General features: G+C 37.9%; 1 protein-coding gene across 1 annotated transcript in view; it reads right to left on the minus strand.

Moving 5' to 3' along the window:
* Nucleotides 1-18,399, minus strand: part of SV2C (synaptic vesicle glycoprotein 2C) — a 236,681-nt gene extending 218,282 nt beyond the window's left edge. Inside the window, exon 1 of the mRNA XM_032335926.1 lies at nt 18,302-18,399. The gene's annotated coding sequence lies outside the window, so the exon portion shown is untranslated. The remainder of the gene's footprint in view (nt 1-18,301) is intronic.
* Nucleotides 18,400-21,748: the final 3,349 nt, after the last annotated feature.

The raw sequence follows: 21,748 nt of genomic DNA on the forward strand, positions 1-21,748 counted from the left end.
ATATTCAAAATACATAAAGAACTTATATAACTCAATACAAAAATACCATAAATAATCCATTAAAAAATAGGCAGAAGACATGAACAATATTTCTCCAAAGAAGACATCCAGATGGCCAATAGACATAGGAAAAGATGCTCAACATCACTCATCATCAGGGAAACACAAATCAAAATCACAATGAAATCTCACTGTATACCTGTCAGAATGGCTAAAATAAAAAAGAAGAAACAGGTGTTGGTGAGGATGTGGAGAAAGAGAAACCTTCTTGCACTGTTGGTGGGAAGGCAAATTGGTGTAGCCACTATGGAAAACAGTACAGAGATAGTTCAAAAATTTAAAAATAGAAATACCATATGATCCAGTAATTCCACTACCGGGTATTTATTTACCCAAAGAATATGAAAACACTAATTCAAGAAGATATATGTATCCTGATGTTTATTGCAGCATTATTTATAACAGCCAAATTATGGAAGCAGCCCAAGTGTTCACCAATAGATGTATGAGTAAAGAAGATGTGGTATATATACACAATGGAATATTATTCAGCCATAAAAAAGAATGAAATTCTGCCATCTGCAAGAACATGGATGGATCTAGAGGGTATAATGCTATGTGAAATAAATTACCCAGAAAAGACAAAACCATACATTCTCACTCATATGTGGAATTTAAGCAACAAAATAAGTGAATAAAGAAAAAAAGAGACAAAAAGAAAACCAGTTTCTCAACTATAGAGAACAAACTGATGGTTGCCAGAGGGGAGGTCGGTGGGGGATGGGTGAAATAGATGATGGGGATTAAGAGTACACTTACCATGATAAGCACTGAGTAATGTACAAAATTGTTGAATCATTATATTGTATACCTGAAACTAATATGACACTATATGCAAATTATACTGGAATTAAAATAAATAAATAAATACATAAGAATAAGTCTTCCATGAGGCTAGAAAATGAGTCACAATGGCTTCTGAAGCCCCTAGTGGTCCAAGAAAGCAATACGTGCCATTGCAGGGCTTCATGGGACTGAATACCAGCTGTTTATGGGTGGGTGGGAGGGTCACAGCTTTCCTTGTCGATGAAACCTGAGGGCAATTTCTTCCCTATGTGGTCCTAAGGAGTAAGTGACAGACCATGCCATGTCTTCAACAATGCCTCTACAAAAGGAGTTGCATATTTTTCTTCCTCACAACATACCTTGATACAAACCTCAATTTTTTAAGAGGGGGAAGAGCATAAGATGATAAAACAGCACAGACACTGGTAATAGATTCTCATGAACTATTCTTTTTGATAAGCCCCTGATAGCAATTTAAGTTGGCACCACTATTTGAGGGTTTAAGGAAATAATCTTTAGTACAGGCCAAGAAAGAGCTCTAACACCATTCCACTAAGTGATGCCATGATCCACTTTCAAACTCTTTCCTAAGATGGAACTCTAAAAAACAGGAAACTTCACCCATGAAGCTATTCAATACAGTATTATTTATAACTGCACAAAACTGGGAACAATCCAAATATCTAATAACAGAAGACTGGCTTAGCACACCGTAGTATACGTATGTATGCCACACAGAGAACACATACACAGAGAACACACATAGACAAATCATTACATTATAGTAAGAAAAAACACATGGTATAAAATTATATATACAGTATGATCTTAATACATGTACTCTATGTCTAATACTATCATAAAAAGAAATATGTAAAATGTTAAAAATATTTTATATTTTTCTATCCTTTCATTAAAGAGTAAGAGCTATTTCCTTGTAATCAGAAAAAATAATGGGGCGCCTGGATGGCTCAGTGGGTTAAAGCCTCTGCCTTTGGCTCAGGTCATGATCTCAGGGTCCTGGAATCAAGCCCGCCTTGGGCTCTCTGCTCAGCAGGGAGCCTGCTTCCCCTGCGCTCTCTCTGTCTGCCTCTCTGCCTACTTGTGATCTCTGTCAAATAAATAAATAAGATCTTTAAAAAGAAAAAAGAAAATAAAAAATAAATTGTAAAGTTCATTAAAGACAGATGGCTTATTAAACAGATGTGAATGATTGTGCTTTGTGTACCTACCTCAATACCTGTCAATTTCCACGTGTAGGGAACTTGGACAAGCGTTTTATTATAAGTCTTTGATTTTTAAGATTTCTGGCAGATGTTTGGTGCTCTGGCCTAGAGGTTTTGATGTAGGACACTTAAACATACTATTTTTTTAAAAAGAATATTCCATTTACTACTTTAAGTCACAGGTTGTTGTTGGATAATGTATTCTAAGAAAATGTTAGCAGGCAAAGGACAACATATTTTAAAATCCATAAATGTTTTCATTTTCTAAAGCTATATACACTGAATATTTAGGTCAGTATTTTGTTCTTCCTTGAGATCTTTTTTCTATTCTGCACAATATTACTGGGGGATCAAAGCATTCAGAGAACTTCGCTTCGAGTGAAGTTTAAAGTTTGGCATTAAATTAGACCTATGAACACCATCAAAACTGACCTATTGTATATCAAAGATAGTAATAAATTACAATGTTTGTTTTCCTTTTTAAATTTCTTTTAGATCAAATACTTCTGACAAAAAGGAAGAGGGGAAAATAGCTTTCAATGTTGTTCCTTTGATTATTCATAAGTATGTCATTTTTAGAATTTCCTTGTGTTTCATCTTAAAATCACTCTAACAATAAGAAAATATGCACAGTGAAAGAACATTCTGATGTCCTCAGAACATTGGTGTTTAAGGAAGGAAAATTAAGGGAGGCTTGATCTCAACTTTCCAACCATCACAATCGAGCGCCTGCCAGGATATAAACTAGGTTTCTACCATGGGGGATCAAGGGAAGGAAGAAGGATGGGGGGGCCTTCGTTAAGCTCTGAATTGTAAACTCCTTGTAGGCAGGAAAAATTTCATGTGCATTTGCTCTGAGTGGAACCTAGCAAAACAGCCCAAAAAGAGGAGAACTGGATATAGGCTTTGGGGGATGACGATGGAGAAAATAACATGCAACGTACAAAACTAAAAGAGATCCTTAAGCTAAGGGACTCACTCCAGGAAGAAAAAGCTGCTTACATAACAGGTGTAATGAACATATTCTTGATTTGTTTGTGTGCGTTGTTTTGTTTTTGGCAAGATTACACTTCAGGGAAGGCTCTTACATCCCGGGAGGAGACCTGCTGAGGACATGATCTTGCTCCCTTTTATGTCTAGAGCCTGAGCTAGTGATTTCTCTGAAGAAGGCCTTTACCTGCAGATTTGCAATCTACTTTTATCTGTAATCCTTTCCCAGATTTCCATTCCACACTATCCTCCCCTGAAATTTCGTGTTAGCTTTAATCTCCCCTCCACATTGCACAGTACTGAGGGAACAGCATTCAGTATACAAAACACACAGGCTTACATTTATGCTGCAGCACTCCTCATGCAGTCCTGTTGTTCTCCTTCCGCATCTTCCCACTCCCTTCCTGGACTATTCACTTTATTCTTTTTTAAGTTTTTTATATATGTTTTGATTAACAACGCTCATAGTCACCCAGGGCACATCTGCCTTTCTGAATCACTCTCTGAATATCACATAAAACTGTCTAAAGTTGTTGAGATTTCTTCAAATATGTCTTAGAAACAAGGTTAAAAAAGAAGTCCTTTAAGCATTAAATGTGAATCTCTTGAACAGGCAGGGTTATAAAATGGTAGTGTTGAATAGAAATACTTGTTTTTTTAAAAATTCTCCATCCCTAAATCTCTCAGAGTTCTTAGTTGCAAACAAAAGAGCACGAGACAATTCAAATAGAAAAGGTTTCTGTTAAAGGATATTAAGTAGTTTATAGTATCTCTGAAAGAAGATGAAAGGATCATGCTTAAAGCCTACACAGTGGAAGTTATTATCTGAACTACACTATGGAATATTCCAGCAAAGATTTCATAGCCACGAACCCTGGTGCTGATTCCATAACCACACCACTGATGGAAGGCCAGAACCTTCACCACCACTGCCTTCAAAAGCTAGCTCCCTCCTCTCTTTGCTAGGAAATGGCTATTGCTAGGGCTGCTTTCCCACTTTCTTTAGAAAGATGTATTAGGGCCAGCAGAACCCAGGAAACATACCTGTGCCTTGGCTAAAAAGAAAGTTGGGGGGACGCCTGGGTGGCTCAGTGGGTTAAAGCCTCTGCCTTCTGCTCCAGGGTCCTGGGATCAAGCCCCGCATCAGGATCTCTGCAGCGGGGAACCTGCTTTCATCCATTCTCTCTCTCTGCCTGCCTCTCTGCCTACTTGTGATCTCTGTCAAATAAATAAATAAAATCTTAAAAAAAAAAAAAAAAGAAAGAAAGAAAGTTGAGAAAGAGTTTTTATCTTCCTCCTAGGGGAAGTGGAACACAAAATAGAGACTCTCACAAGCACATGAAGTGAAAGAGCAAGACCATTCAATAGTGGTAAACTCTCCAACAGCTGTAAGAAGGAGAGGAGTACTGTGGAGGGGTAATCACCTCATCAGATACAAGCAATCATATTTGATGAGGCATGGACTAATTTTATCATCATCCATTGCAAAGCAGGTCATTACACTGGACTGCATAAAGTGTTCAGACAGTTAAGGAAACTATATAGTGTGAAGGAAGGGCTTACCACGTTGGGACACGGGGCAACATGGTAGATAAGCTGGATGACTCTCTGCATCTCTCCACAGTGTGTACATCTGAGTGCCTGCTTTGGCCAGCAAAGTCCATTCAATTCAAAAGAGATAATGCTTTGGTCTCTGTACATCTCTGTAAGAGCTTACTAGGGTTTAATTAAAAGCAACTCCAATTACTTGGCTGACTGCCATGGTGAGAAACGTAATATTACTTCCGATACTTTCATCTTCAAATTGACCCAAGCATATGACATGGTCCTAAATAAAGAGCCTTTTCTACTTCTCAATATTTTCTGCCAATTCACCAGAGTAAAGAGCTATAAAGCAATGATAGCAATCATTTCCCCCTCCCAGGTACAATAAAATCCTGATACCTAATTTCACACAACCATCCATCAGACCTCTCCCTCCCTCTTTTCCCATACTCTAAAAATTGCATCAAATAAAAAACCTACCCAGCTTTTATTAGACAAAGATGACAGTAGTTCTTATAAATATTTTAGGGGCCAATAAGCAGCTAGCATCAGAGATAAAGAAAACTCAGGAACATTTGAACTATTCAGTTAAATATCCCTTCCTGGTTTTGTGTACCAAGAGGGTAAAAAAATGAACCAAAATGTACACAACTCCTCATAAAGAAAATATTATCTTTGCCTTGTATTTGACATGAATATCTTTCTGTAGATTACTTGACCCTTTTTTCAATTCTCTTGATGTACATTTATTTCAAAATATCCATTTTAGAAACAAAGTTTCAAGGGAATGAACACAGTAGCACACCGTTTAAGGGGAAGGTTTCTATCTGTACCTTATATAATCCTGCATATGGCAGGGTGTCAGTACCTATCAGCTTATAAGAATAATGATGTGTGATTCTCTATCCCCAAAATAAGAGTATAAAAAGGCAAAGACCTGGTCTATTATTTCACATATTTAAAAGTAAATCTTACACAGAATACAACTTGAGGTGGGAAGTGAGCAGCTTTTTATCACCTTCTTTCTAATGTAACTATCTCCTGAACCAAACTAGATTCTTTGCTGGAATAAAGATGACAAATCTAGGCTTTGAGGAATTATTAGAAAATAATATGGAAAATTGATTTTAGTTATTTGTTTCTGGGAATAGAAACAATGGAAAACACTCAGTTAATAATAGAAAACAATGGACCCCAACATTCCATTCTTTATCCCAAGTCAGCATGATCACTTACAAAACTTCAGAAATGATTTAATACATTCATACTAAGGCCTCCACATTTGAATAGATGTACAAGATCATGGTAGGATATTATAAAAGAATATTATCACTGAGTTTTATAAAATCTATAGGTACTTACCTTAGTATTCAGAAGTGATCTAGAATTATTCTTATTGGTATTTTAAAACTGCGATTAAATTTGCTTTGTAATACTAATTTCAAATTTCAACTTCTAGTGACACTCATATTATGAGGCAAATTATCTCCCAATTTATTCTGTTCCAAATTTAATTTTATAATAATGAAAAAATAGAATGTTCAGTACTTGGAATATTCTCTTTCTGCTCTTAGAAAGTTCCTAGTCTGTGTCCATAGTCTAATGAGCACTTTAAAAGCGTGTCTTCACCAACATTTATTTCTCTTCATGCTAAGCTGCTGCTCCATAGAAATGAGATTTTCTACCAAAAAATCCTGACTTGGTTTCTGGGTTGGCTTCAGTTGTGTAGGTGGGACTGAATAGGAGAGAGGTTGGAGTTGTCCTGGCACTTGACTACCCAAGCATTCCAAAGAGCTTGAGATGACTGGTGGGCGGGGGAGGGGGGGAACGGGGTGGAGGGGGGAGGGAGGTTGGTACCCCCTGGGGAGGTCAAAGACCTGAAATGGGCTGCCCTTGGAACAAACAGGGCACAATTCTTACTTCCAACTCAGACTATGCCTGAGTTATTCATAGTCATGTCAACTGAAATCGCTTAGGCAAAGAGACAGTTTTGGGGTTTTCCTTGAAACCTTCCCTCTCACCATAGCCAGCTTCCAGTCTGCACCTTCAATGCAGGTGTTAATACAGACATAATGTCCAACTCATAGAAGATTTATCAAATAAATAAATGCAAACAAGAGAAAAAAATCAAATACACTGCAATGGTACTTTTGTGTGGAACAAATTTTAACCATACCTGAAAGAAATGTTCTCTCTAAAATATAGATCTGACCATTAAACAGTCCCTATAAATACTTCTCTAGTCAAATAAAGGATACAGCAAAAATAATTACCAAATAATTCAAATTACTCAGGAACATCAACCATGTTTCAAGGAAAACAGTTTTGCTTACTATAACTTTCCAAAATGGCCATAAACCACAACCAAAATTATTAGACTGGCTGGTGAGACTTTAACCCACATCAGTGATGATGGTAATTGCAGCCATCACACACATTGCTCTATGTTTTACATGCATTATAGTCCCTAACACCCCCAAAACCCTTAAGTAATAGGCACTACCAGGGAAGAAACTGAGTCTGAGAGGTTAAATAGCTTAACCTTCAAGGTCACATGTTTAGTCAGCAGCAGAACCAAAATTGAAACCTACTATATTTAGCATGTGAGTGAAGGATTGCCACTTCAACTTCTTTCCTATGATTAAATATTATTAATAGTTTCTATCTCCATAGTACCTTAACACATATCATTATGTTTGATCCTCACCACACCCTATAAGATTTATAGGACAGATGGTGGGATCTTCTTTTTATGGACAAGGGAAATTGAACTTTCCAGAGTCACAAAGTTGGGTCCACAGCATCCAGTAATCTTTCCATAACATGCACTGCCTCCTTGAAGCATGTCTCAAAATTGACAGAGAATGAGTATTAAAGAAACAGAACTGAATTGCCTACAACACAATACAAAACAAAACAAAAAACTTGGTCGATGTTTGACAAAATGATAATTCCAGACCAGAACTGGAGATAGAAACCATTTCTTTTGATATTGTAAAAGACAAAACTATTATAAAATTATTTCCTACAAAAGGATTTTGGATAATGAAAATGTCACGTTGGGTCTTTCACTAAGTAATCCCAGATAAGAAGAGGCCAAACATCACACACCAATCATTAACTTTCTCCAAGTCCATAACTGAGGTCTGAATGATAGGTGACCTCTGAACCTCAGAATCAAAATATCTGCTATTTTGATCTGATGGCTGGTACAGTCCAGACTAAAACTATATTTTTCTCATTTCAATTCTAGAGACTAGCATTGTTTCACAGAGCTTCTGTCAATCAGCGAGTTTCAATGTGACATATATTCATGACCTGAAGTATTGAGCTGAAAAGACAAATGACACCTGAAACAAAAAAAGATCACCTTTCTTCAGGGATGAATGCTTGTTAGAGATCTTAGAATCCACAACAGTTATGTGAAATACTTGAGTGTTCCTTTCTTTTTTTTGGCCTATGTTGAAAAATAAGGAATTAAGATATCTTGCACAGCCTTCAGCTAGAGTGTCATATGGGATATATGGGAAGTTCAGACTCCTAAAATCTCTCCCCCGTTGATTAATAACCATGTCTGAAATTCCACTGAAATGTTTTATTTTTCTGGGACTAATATTTTAAATTAGCATATTATTAAACACATGGTTATAATAATTTGGCATAGTATTACTATATGCTATTATGATAGTGTAGCATTATATTACATATAATACATAATTTATAGTAATGTAAGCCCTCCAAGAGAGGTTAACAAGAATTATTATGCAGCAAAAATTTATTTCTTATATTTTATTTTAAAGTAATAGCTACTTTAGAATTGGACTCTGTTGGAAGAAAGATTGCAGAAGGGAGAAATTGTAGGGACCAAGTTTTAATAAGGGCCTCTCACGGTAAAGACCAGCCTTGGTTGGGACCCTACTCAGAATCCAGGAAGTTAGCAGCATAATGTGCTGGACACACTCGACACATGACCTGACCAGTGCTCTGGCCATTAGATGGGCCCACAAGGATGAAACATAACAGACATGTATTTTTCCTAATGCGAGGTCCTGGTAGTCATGGAACTGGAGTTTCAGAATCTTAGGAGGTTTAGATGACACCCAGAGCCCATCATGCCATAGAAGTCAGCCTGGAACCTTTAGCAAGTGAGTCGCTAGCCATTTATAAGTTTTAATACTGCAGTACTTTCTTTATCTACCTTCCAGTTGTAGACTGCTCTTCATAAGGGCAGTTCACACAAGTGAGGAAGGAGGAGAATATTACTTATGCCCACAATCCCTGAATATGAATAATACTGAAAGCTTTCTCAAGCATGGTGATCTCAAAAAGCATAAGGTAATCAGCCAAACAACTAAAGTTGGAATTAATGTTTTAGAAAAACGATTTTTGAAAATTTCTCAGGTGTGACTAGAAGATCAGATTTCAACAAAACAAAACAAAAAAACAAAACCAAGCACTAAATGTTTGGGGTTTCCTTTTAGTTTTTAATATGACCTCAAATGGCTTGATCTTGCAGGCCAATGATGCTATCGCAAGGGAGAGCCTTGGCTAGGAGGACATGAGATTTAGCATCTACACTCCACAAATGGGACAGGTGGCCACAATTCAGAGAAAACAAATAGTTCTACTCTGTTGGGGAGAGAAAATGAAAGTTCCCGTATTTTCTTTTCCTCGTTTATTTTTTCAATTACCCAAAATTTTTTCCAATATAATAGATAAACATCCTTATTACAGATTGTGTGGATGATATACATACTCACAGATAAATCAAAAGGAGGAAAACCTTGTACTTGGTCCCACCACCCAGAAACAACTTTTTATGTGCTATTTTGGTATATTTCTTTTTCTTTTTGTGTGATGCCTAGATTTTTAACATGGTATTTATATAATTGCAGTCATGCTATATTTTATGACCTGCTTCCCTCACTTAACATTATTATAGGACTCTTTTATATTGTAAATTATGTAAACATTATTTTTCATTGTTGTAGTGAATGGAATACATAGTCCATCTTCTAATTTTGTGTGATTTCAAATGTTTCACTATTTAAGCAATGCTGTGATGGAGGTCTTTGTTGACTAAGTTTTTCCAGATTTTGAAATACTTCAAATGGACTTCCAGAAGTGGGATTATTGGATCTAAGGAATAAACATGTATGTGACACCTACTGTTAATCTAAATCCTAAAAACCAGTTGAGTCTCCCATTGATGGTTTTATCTATACCATCTTAAACAGCTCTGAGTATTATCATTTAAACAGTTGCTGTTTTGATAAGGAGAAATGGTATTTTGTGTTTTTACTGACATTTCTTTATTACTAGTACAGTTGGACATTTTCTTGGTATACATTAACTAAGTAATTAGAAGGCATTTTGTGAATTTCTTATTCCTATCAAATAGCGAAGTCTACATTTCTCAATGATTTGTGAGTTTTTTTAATAAAAACATAATTTGTTATGTTATGTGGCTACTAATTTCCATGTTCAATTTATCTTTGTGTTGATTATGCTTTTAATTTTTAAAACTACAAACATTTTAAATTTGCATATAGATATATGTATTTATACTTTACTTTGGGATCCAGATTGGTTATTATTGTTTTTTAATCCAGAGAAGTAGCAGGAAAGTAGAGACGCTTTCCTCTCAGTGGCTTTTCCTTACAGAAGTACCTTATCACACTTTGATGATCAGGAAGAAAATCACTTTTCTAAATTTAGGGTTCATCTTGGGTTTATTACTTGGTACAATTCTGAATTGTTAGAGGCCACTTTTGATGCTTTCATTCCAGTGCCTACAGATAAAAAGGCATCAGTGAGAGCAAGGTCTTCTTACTAACAGACTTAAATGCCAGAGTTATAAATGGTCTGGAAGGTTCTGATCAGGAATTGGGGGAGGAATACTAAGGTGGTAAATCCTTTATAGGGAAAAAAAAAAGAGAGAAAGAGAAGAGTACAGAAATGGATGAATGGCTAATGAACAAACAAGTGAAGGAATACTGCCTTAGCTATGCAAATTTTAGCCTTCTCTAGTCCTCAGGGAGAAAACTCTATTTTTATTGGGACTCATTTCCTCTAGTCCTCTAAGGCTCTGACTGGGAAGATCCCCAGGAGTTTTCTACAGTCTCTCTTCTGCTTGCCAGTGAAGTCTGCCTGCTGGGTGCGCCTATTCCCCATATGCCTCCCCACTAACCTCTACCTTCAAAGGTACATGTATTTAATCATGGAAGAAAAGGGAAATCACATCATTACCCTGTGTTAAGACCAAATAAATAACACTTACAGCATGTCATCAACCCTAAACATTTTAGTGAATATTAACTGAGTAAGTTGGGTAGCATTTAACCAATGTCTACGATATGAGTGATGGTTCTTACAAACAAAGCAAATACTAATCAATTGCTTACTATGTGTCAGGCCTAATTTCAAGTGCCTTACATATATTAATCCCTATAATGACTCTGTGAGGTTGGTACCATTCCTGGCCACAGTTTGCAGATGAGGAAACCAAAGGCTGGATAAATGGCTCGAAGTTACACAGTTAATAAGTGGTGGAATTAGTCAGGATTCATCATGAGCTGTCTGGTTCCTGAATTTCTGTTCTTTGTGGTATGATGTCCTGTTTTGTCCAAAAATGCTGTTCTGCCTTGAGTAAAAGCAATAATACCACTAGAGCCACATGACATAATTATGGAGGCCTTTATTACAAAATAAACATGAAAACTAAGCAAAATAAGTATATAGTGAAAGCTGCTAGCTATTGAAACACCAGCTTCCTCTGGTGCTCCCGGGAAAGTATCTAATGTAGAAAAGAAAGACAGAAAACACACACACACACACGCACACACACACACACATGCACACACACTCAAAATGAACAACCAGAAAACAAAAACTAAAAACACCCACCCAACCAATAAGTCCAATACAAAAAAAAAGATGAAACAATTGTTTTCCCTTGTTCTTCCTGACTTTCACCCAGAGTGACATGATTTGTGTAATTACAGCATGTTAAATAGAATCCTAGCAACTTAAAATTAAGGTCATCTAGTTCTCCCTGCCTTCCACCCGCTGCAGAAAGTGTTTTACAATCGTCCTGCTAACAACATTCAGCCCTTGATGGAAACCCCACACTGACATAGCTCACCAATTAGTAAGATGGCCTCTGAGGTGGCAGTCTTCTTAACTAAAAATAGAATTTGCCTATTTGTAAAGTTGATTTATATGCCAAACAAATATTTGTTGAACCCCTCCAGCTCTGGGGATCCACTGGGGACTAAAATATACACTTTATTTTCTCTAGTACATTTTTTTAAAGTTAGAATTTGCTTGCAATGATAGAGCATTGGTTAACACATAAGCATAACAATTTTATTATCAGTAAAAACATAAAATGTTTTTACAGCAATCAGCTAAGTGCGTTGGTCCCATACTGAGAACAACCTATATGCCATCAACAACAGAAGAGAGGGACACAGTGCAGTCTGTTGACTCTATGGATACACTACAGAGTATTATCACCCCCAAGAATACACAAACTGCAGCCAACAGCAACCACATGGATGAATCTCACAGAGTAAAAGCAGCCCAACAGGACAAAGTATATACCACATGATTCTATTTCTAATTATAGAAAGTTCAAATCTGTCAAAACTAATTATTATTATTAGAAGCCAGATTGTGGTTACCCTTGGAGGGAGAGACAGGTCCCAAGAGAGGGTCTTCTCGGGTGCTGGGAAGGTTCTGTTTCTTAATCTGGGTACTGGCTACTCAGGTGTGTATACTTTGTTAGAATTCATCAAGCTGTACACTAAAGATTTTTGTACTTCTCTATGTGTATATTACACTCCGTCAACAATACACACAAAGAAAACTACTATTAGAAACATTAGGAAAAAATCCCATCAGATTTAAGAAGAACATGGGTTGGATAATGGAAAAAATTCAATTGACATTCTTCAGTGGAATGCATATAAGCACTCAGTTCAGAAGATGGAAGAGAGCCAAAGCATTACCGTTAATAAATATGTCCTGGAAAAAAAAAAATAGCCCTATTTCCGTAATGGGAAAAGCCACTGGCAGAGCTCTGTGACATAAAATGAATGAACAAGGACGGTCACATTCGGACCTTCCCAAGGATCTGAGGACTTATGCTGGCAAAAGGCCATCTGTGAGGGTACCACTGGGAAAGGCTTGGGGCCTGGCTGCTTCTTCTTCTGGAAAGATCTTTCTGGCTCAGAGCCACAGGTTTGCTTTATATATTTTTTGTTTTTCTATTTTAACATGCTGACTTGGCAGCTCTGTTCCTTATTCTGAGAGTACTGTTTATGTTCTTTGCATTTTATTTGAATACTGTAGTGCTGTGGAGTGTAAGTTGGCTTTTAGAAAACAAGTTTTCATTTAGTAGGAAAACCTTTTGAGTTTTATGTTTGAGATAGCAAAAGCTTCAATCACATGGGTTTGAGCTGAAGAGCCAACTGAAATAGATATATACTCATATATTCAGAGTTCCCTTAATGATCATTCTTTCCCCCCTCTTCTTTCTGCTTATCTTTTAAGACCCACCTCCATGAAGCCTTCCATAAAGTCCTTTCAGAATTCATGGCTTTCTAATTTTCTTCTATTGAACTTTATGTGTGTGTTTATTTTAGCATTTCTAAAGGGAGATAACATGTTATAATGGTATGGTGGCCTTTGTACTATAAAGATCAAAGTTTCCTAATTTCTCTGACTCTAGATTTTCTTATTTTTCTAGGATTGAGTTATTCTGATGATCAAAAACATCTATAACACATCGGGCATATAGAGGAAATCCAAAAGAAGATGCTCATTTTCCTCTCACCCTGCTCTATTTGTCTCTGCCAACATGTGTCACCTTCTAATATGCAACAGTATAAGCTCTATATGCTTACTGTTTTGCTCAGTGATGAATTTCAAATGCCTAGAATAATGCCTGCAACACTGTAGACACTCCAAAAATATCTGGGGAGTGAATGAATGAATTCCTTTTCACCACTCCTACCGCCCCACCCAGGAAGCCTGGTAAACTTATTAATCATCACTAGGTTTAAACTTTTTGAGGGCAGGAATCCTCCTCCACGCAGCTTCCTCTAGCCTCCACAGAGCATGACACAGTGCTTTGCAAACAGAAGAATGCAACTGAGAAAACAACAGCAAGCTATCACAGAATTAACACTCACAGGTAAAAGCAACATAAAGTAGATTGAAACAATCAAGTTAAGGGTATCAAAACCTTAGTGTTAGAGCACAAAAGAGCATCGACATCTTAGCCTAAGCAGCATTCTGGGTCACAATAGATTAAATGTGTTGTTTGGCTTAAGATTGCAGCCAACTCACTCAATATGTATATAGAAACATGAGAGGAAAGGAAATAAATCAATGCCAGTAGAGGAAACTACTTAATGTTACTAAATGAACCTTTCTTCTTCTTTTTTTGTTTGCTTATTTTATACTACAGAAGAAGTATAATGGCCTGCAGATACATACAAAAAAATAAAACAAAGTGCTTGGACAAAGTACTGAAAACTATGAAAGTAAATAATTAAAGTGAGTATACTCTGGTATTTGGCTAACACTAAATGAAGTTTTAAAGTAAAATAAATCTAATGCTGCTTAGAAAATGAAATATGCATTGGCTTCTGTATGGGAATGAAGTAGGGTTTGGAAGCTATTACTAAGCAGTAAGAAGTATATTTTTGGCTTTCCTGAATTCTGGAAGAAGGTAGAGTGGTTAATCACCTATAACTGAACTTGAATCTGGGTTCCTTCACTTGCTAGCTCTGAGTGATTTTTCCAACTTACCGGAGCCCCATGACAGCTGGATTTCTCCAGAGCAAGTGATGAGAAGGATGGAAGATGCAATTTTTTACATCTTAATCTCCAAAGTGACATACCAACAAGTACTTCTGCCATAGGTTATTGGCCACACAGACCAATTTTAGTACAATATAGGAAGATTACACAAGATTATGAACACCAGCAGGTAGGGGGCATCCTGGAGGCTGGCTCCTGCAAATGGCTATAACAGCTGGAGGCTGATGGGTATCTCTCTCCAAATGGGTCTTCCATGTAACAAGCTTGGGCTTCCTTACTTCATGGAGTCTCAAGGTAACCAGGTTTCCAACAACATGATACCTCTTATCCAGAGTGAGCATTTTAGGTAAGAATATGGAAGCTGCCTATCTTCCTAAGTCCTGGGCTCAGGAATACTGGAAACTACACCTGACAACATCTTATTTGTCCAAGAAGTCACAGAGTGAGCCCAGTTTCAAGGGCAGGAGAAGGAGATGCTATCCTTTGGCAAGGTTATACTTCAAGAGGGGTAACTGGATCAGAGAGGTCAGTCATAGATATTGTTAAAAATAATCTAAAATGCAGTAAAGGAGAGTGCAAATAAGAGACTGGCACTGGTTTTTTGGGAGAAATTAATACCAAACTGGGTTTTGACATAAATTGAGACCTAGGATTGTAGAAAGGAGGGCCAATGCCAAGAGCTGTTCAGGGGCTAAATGCAAGGCAGTTGTAATGACAGGAGAAGAGCCATGGAGGTCAGAATGTATGAGTCACTTGTGGGATGTATGGAAATATACTTGGCAGGAATAGGAAAGTCACATCAGGGACAGACAAAAGATGAGGACAGAGACAACTGCCAGAGGGCCCTGAATGCTAAACTGAGAACCTATACTTAGAAGGAGCCTCTATAGATTCCATAGGAAATGATGCCCTTAGAAATATAAGCAAGGATCTTGATACTTATTAAACATTTACCATGTACCAGACATGGGACTAATATTTTACATACATTAGTTTCTCCAATTCTTACAGCAAGCCTACAGAGTAAATAAATATACCTTCTTCATTTTTTTTTAAGTGAGGAAATTGAAGCTTAGAGAATTTGAGTAAAATCCCAAGAGAAAGAAATCTTTTGGTGTTATTAAGAAGAGGCATTTGAGGTGAGTCCAAGGGACCAGCTTGGAATCAAGACTACCATGACATCCAGAATAACAAGGCCATGTGAGCAGCACTGGACAGAACCAGGCAGACATGAATGGGTGGCCAACAGGTCACACAATGACAAGATGGAACAGTGAAGCCTATCCACACGTCAGCTAATGGAGAAACTGTTAGAAATAATAAATAAATTCAGTGAAGTTGTAGGTTACAAAATTAATACATAGAAATCAGTTGATTTCTATATATTAATAATGAACTAGCAGAAAGAGAAATTAAGAAAATAATTCTATTTATAATTACACCTAAAGGAATAAAATGCCTAGAAATAAACCTAACCAAAGAGGTAAAAGACATGTACTCTGAAAACTATAAAACACCAATGCAAGACATTAAAGATGACAAAAAGAAATAGAAAGACATTCCATCATGGACTGGAAAAATAAATACTGTTAAAATGTCCATACTACCCAAAGCAATCTACATATTTAATGCAATCCTTATCAAAATACCAACAGCATTTTTCACAGAACGAGAATAAATAATCTTAAGATCTATATGGAACCACAAAAGACTCAAATAGCCAAAGCAATTCCGAGAAAGAACAACAAAGCTGTAGGCATCAGAATACTAGAATTCAGGATGCCTGGGTGGCTCAGTTGGTTAAGCCATTGCCTTCTGCTCAGGTCATGGTCCCAGCGTCCTGGGATCGAGTCCTGCATCGGGCTCCTTGCTCAGCGGGAGCCTGCTTCTCTGTCTGCCTCTGCCTGCCACTCTCTCTGCCTGTGCTCACTCTGACAAATAAATAAATAAAATCTTAAAAAAAAAAAAAAAAGAATACTAGAATTCAAGATATGCTACAAAGCTATAGTAATCAAAACAGTATGGCACTGGCACAAAAATAGACACAAACATAATGCAAAAGAATAGAGAACCCAGAATTAAACCCGCTTATATGGTCAGTTAATCCATGACAAAGGACATAAGAACACAGAATAGGGAAAAACATCTCTTCAATAAATGGTGTTGGGGAACTGGATAGCCACATGCAAAAGAATGAAATTGGACTACTTTCTCACACCACACACAAAAATAAACTCCAAGTGGATTAAAAACCTAATGTGAGACCTGAAACCATAAAACTCCTAGAAGAAAACATAGGCAATAATTTCTGCCATAATCCATAATAACATTTTTTGGATATGTCCCCTGAGGCAAGAAAAACAAAAGCAAGAATAAACTATTGGGACAATACCACAATCAAAAGATTTTGCACAGCAAAGTAAACGATCAACAAAACAAAAAGGCAACCTACTGAATGATATCTGATAAGGGGTTAATATCCAAAATATATAAAGAACTTATACAATTCAACATTAAAAAACAAATAATCTAATTTTTTTAAATGGGCAGAGGACCTGAATACACATGGGCTGAGGGAGCTGGTAGACATAGCTAGATGAGATGCCCTGGGTGAGAAGGCAGAGTAGGGGAAGTCTCTAGATTTGGGGGAGTTCTTGTCAGGGAGGACCCTAGACCCTCCTCAATCTGTCAGTGTTTTCTGCTTAATGAATGATGCAGCTTCAGGAAGAACTTTTACAGAGCCATGAGGGAAGACAACATCCCCACCAGAGACCCAGATCAGCTGAATCAACTCCGATGCCCAGTGGAGGTCAGGAAGCGGATGTTGGCAACAAATACTGCATCTAGATTGCCCTTAAAACTAGTGTTTAACTGTTCACACCCACTTTTAGACCAAGACTAGAGGGCTTGCTGTCGCCCTCTTTGGTCTACGCCCTCTTCCTGACATGAGGAGTCAGCCAGACCAAAGAGATGAGCCTACCTGGAACCCATTCCCCAACTCTAAATATCTGGCATCCCAGAAGTCCCTGCTCAAATGCTTTCAGGTTACTTTTAGGTCTCCAGAGTCATCTTATCTGGGTCTTTCCTTCCTAGGATGAACGCTGTCACTGCCCGGTGTGCCCCTAGGGCTGAGGGGTAGCCTAGAAGTTGCCATCTTATATGCCACTGAAGGGTATATTGAAGTCGTTTGGACGCAGAAACTAGAATGTCCATATGCATGTGCATGAGGCCCTTTGCAATGAGGGATAAAGCCAGATGAGAAAGAGAAGGACTGATGAGGGACAGGAACAGAACTTTCAGAACTGGAGGCTCTCAATTTGAACCTGACCTTCCACTTTCATTCTGAAGGTATACTTACAAAGGTAGGAGGAGGGTGTATATTTTACCTATTATCTGTCTGTCTGTGCTGTTAAATATTTATATGTACAGAGTGTGACCCTCTATTTGTATTCTTGCCCAAGACCCTCCATAGGGGGCCTATAAATCCTGACTCAGGCACAGGTTTAAAGAGGATATGATTCCACCTGCTGTCCCCAGCCAGCTTAATTCTCTGGACACTTTGCCTGACAGTACCTCACACTCCAGTGCCCCAGGCCTGACGATGGCATTTCTTGGCCATGGGCCTCGAGATGAGTAGAATGTTGCCTACATTGTAGGCTATGCTGCCATAATTTCCCTTACTTCCTAAAGCAGATTATTTTTAACTGTGCTGCATCATATTTTCTCAATTTGAAAACATGTCAAGAAGAGCAGCATTCAAAATAATACCCGCAACTTTTCAAGGTAGCCAGTACTGCAATGTTACAGACTATGAATAAGGACTCAGCTGTTCTCACCACATCTCTCCAACTCCTCCAACTTACCCGGTGCTGGAGACTTGGCTTCCACACTGAAGGTGAGCCCATTCACTTACAAAGAATCATCCAGGATTTCAAATGGTTACCTCTGGACCACAGCATTCTTTCTCTCCAGGGTTGCTTTCTAGTGCCAACTCCCTTTATAAGCCTACAAATGTAATTCAGAAAAAGGCTTCAGAGAATTTAATACTGTAATTCTACCTAAGTGAGTAATTTGCACATGAAGACCAGATCTGCATATTCTACTTGACAATACCAAAGGTATTTTTTTTTTGCACTATTCAGTATCCTTTGAAGAAAATCCCATGGGATAAATGTGTTTTATAATTCAGAACCAGAAAACAGTTGGTTTTACTGGAAGGATTAGAATGATTCCTGTAAACAATTGACTTTTTAACCCATTATTTTTCCTTTTTATATTGGCTGCTAAGAATCTCAGAGTTAAATATTACTCATAGTAATTACCTTATTCCAGTTTCCTGATTCAATTATCTCCCGTGTTTCTTAATCAAAATGCTACTGAACTCAGTTATTTCACCTTTATTTTTTGCTGTTCTATTGAATATGTTTTATACTTTAGTTCCTTTTTTTTTTTTTTTAACAAGGAGCTAGTTGTATACAGCTTCTTACAAGTAAATAAACTTATCAGTATATGCATACCTATCATATTGTGCTTTTTTGTATAAAAGATGTCATCACTATTAATAACTCTTACAAGCATATGTAGCTCGAATTTTGGTCAGCAGTGAGTTAGATGGTGATACTCATTTTCTCTTCCCCAGTTTCCTTTAAGTTCTAAAAGTCTATAGAATGGGCATATGCCCAAGTGACCTGGCAGGGAGACTGGCTATACTTCTAACCACTGACATGAGCCCCCACAAGTAGTTACCCCTCCACTGCTTATCTGTATAAAGAGGGTCCTGGGCCAGTTAAGATTCCTTCTAGCTGTAACGTTTTCTATTCCATGCACTGAAACTTACTCAATGAAAGGCAATAGACTGCATGCAAATGAGAGGGCCTCTGGTTTTCCTGCTTGGTCATTTGACCTGCTCCAGAAGGGTCAACCTCTCCATGGAAGAGATGTGAGCAACTCCAGGACTGGGATGGCAGGAGCTCCGGCTGTGAGCCATGTCACAGGCAACAGCCAGTCACCACTGTTGAAGGCTAACCAGGAAAGGAAGGACAGGACAGGAGCCTGTGCTGACCACACTTAAGCAGTAGACTCAGGACCTCATCAGTCTCATTTCTTTCTCCGGGGTGTGGCTATTTCTTCCACTGGTCTGAAGGCCTAGCCCCACGTAAAGCAACACACAATAATAACAATAACAATAACAATAACAGTCAATATCACTCTAGAAATACTAAAATGTGAGCCCTCGAAAAATGAAGCTTCATATAGGATCTTGAGCTGTGCTACGTTTCTTCTGCAAAAGAAAAGACCTAATTGAAGTTTCTCATGCACTTATCTGAGCGTTTACAAAGCAAAGCTGCATATTGACTCAATTATGGGATTCCTCTGAGCTGTTAGAGAGTTCTTCATTAACACAAAAGGGAGATGATAGATGTAGTCTGAGCTGCCTTGCAGAAAGCTTTAATCTTTACACAGATATTTCATAAGCTATCCAAGAATTATGTGAAATATAAAAGGATTTCATTCCATCCAACTTTTGGCCATCGGTTCAGGGTATATTGAGAATATTTTTCCTTTATCTACTAAGAGGTTCAATTGCTCTTTCAGATTAATGTTTTCAGTGAATGATGTGAGTGACCAGTAATGTGATAGTTTCCACATTGTTATCACTTACTATGTGCCTGGAGCTTTTTGTGCCTTATTTATCATTTATATGACAACTCTGCAACATAAATATTATTGCCACCATATAACCTTCATTTTCCAGATTTTAAAAGTGAGGGTCCGTGGAAGTTAAGCTACGTGACTCGTAAGTGTCAGATCTGGGATTCTGGCTAAGATCTGTCTGACTCCAAAACCCAAGCTATTTCTAATCCAGAGCCCTTTCCCATAACCCTCAAACCCCCTACTTCTAGCTTAACGAAGAGCCTTTTGTTTATCTATTATTCCTTCGTTCATTCAAACACCCGATTTACACAATTAGTATACCAGGTCTTATATACACAGTGCTGGAAGAGGAATAAATAATAAGATACAGTCTCTGTCCCTAAAGAAGTCACATTATTTTTCTTCTATGCAACAGTTAATAATAACTGTTAATAATAGCTGTATTCTTTAAATATTCATAATTAATTATGTCACTTAATAATATGTACTTTTATTCTATGTCATCCCAAAGAAAGACTTAAAAAGGCTCAGTCAAAACTGGCAACAAATACATTAGGAGACTTCCCATCTCACTAGATTTGCTGTGGGTCTTACCAACTGATAAATAAGCTACTTTCTTCCTTATGCAAGCTGGACACAGTCCACGCACTCACTACTTCAAGGAACTCAGGGCAGCAGATTGGCTTCTGGGAGGCTGAGAACCAAAGAGTTGGGAAAGGGCCAAGGTAAGTTGCTGAACTAGTGGAGTACTTCTATACCTGTTGTAGAGAATCTAACAGTAGCCTAACAGCCACAGATACAATTAATGGTATAACTTTTAAGGTCAGCTCATTAATTCAAGCTGAATGTCGTAGAACATCACTCTGCTAACAGCCTGCTGCTGCAGAGCTGCCTAGGTAATAACAGGGACATTGAATTTATTCACATCTCGGGTGGTCTTCAATGGGCTAGACTACTCGGGAACGTAATTGTTGTTTGATCAGCGGGTGCTTGCAGAGGATTCAGCACTGCAAAAAAAGACATACGTTTTCATACTTCCTGAATATGATTCACCCGATGACAGTGCCCAGCGGTAGAGTCGGGTCACAAGGTCTGCTAGGAGCCCTGATGGCACAGAGAAGATTATGATGGGGGATAATGAGGGCTTGCCTGTTATCCCAGAGCCAGCCAGCATTACTGGAATGGCAGCCCAGTCAGAGGAGTTGGTGACATGAAAAGTGGGGTGCCACTGTTGGCAGAATCTGAGATACAGTTGCCCTGAGTCACGTTGTATGGAAAGCACTGGCATCAAACATGTACCCAGCTGTGATGAGTGGGCAATGTGCACAGCACCTGCAGGGGAGCCCCCGGGGGAAGGCACCAAAAGATGACCAATCTAACATGGAAAGTGTCAGAAGAGTTTGACGCAATCCTTTCACCAAACGGGAGCTCAGTCGGGGCATATTTTAGTCCGGGACGGCCAGGTCAGATGGGAGACCACACCACCAATATTTATAATGCAACAAATCATTTCACAAATATTAGGTTTGGTGAATAATTTGCAAAACTGCCTAGTAAGCAATTGTATGTGATACTGTTTAGCAGAATTGGAGAATGGAAGATAATTTTTTTAATGTCTGACTTACTTGTTAATGTATATTACCAAGCTGATGGTT

The sequence above is a fragment of the Mustela erminea genome, chromosome 3 (assembly GCF_009829155.1).
Source record: "Mustela erminea isolate mMusErm1 chromosome 3, mMusErm1.Pri, whole genome shotgun sequence".
In the NCBI taxonomy this organism is placed as follows: Eukaryota; Metazoa; Chordata; class Mammalia; order Carnivora; family Mustelidae; genus Mustela; species Mustela erminea.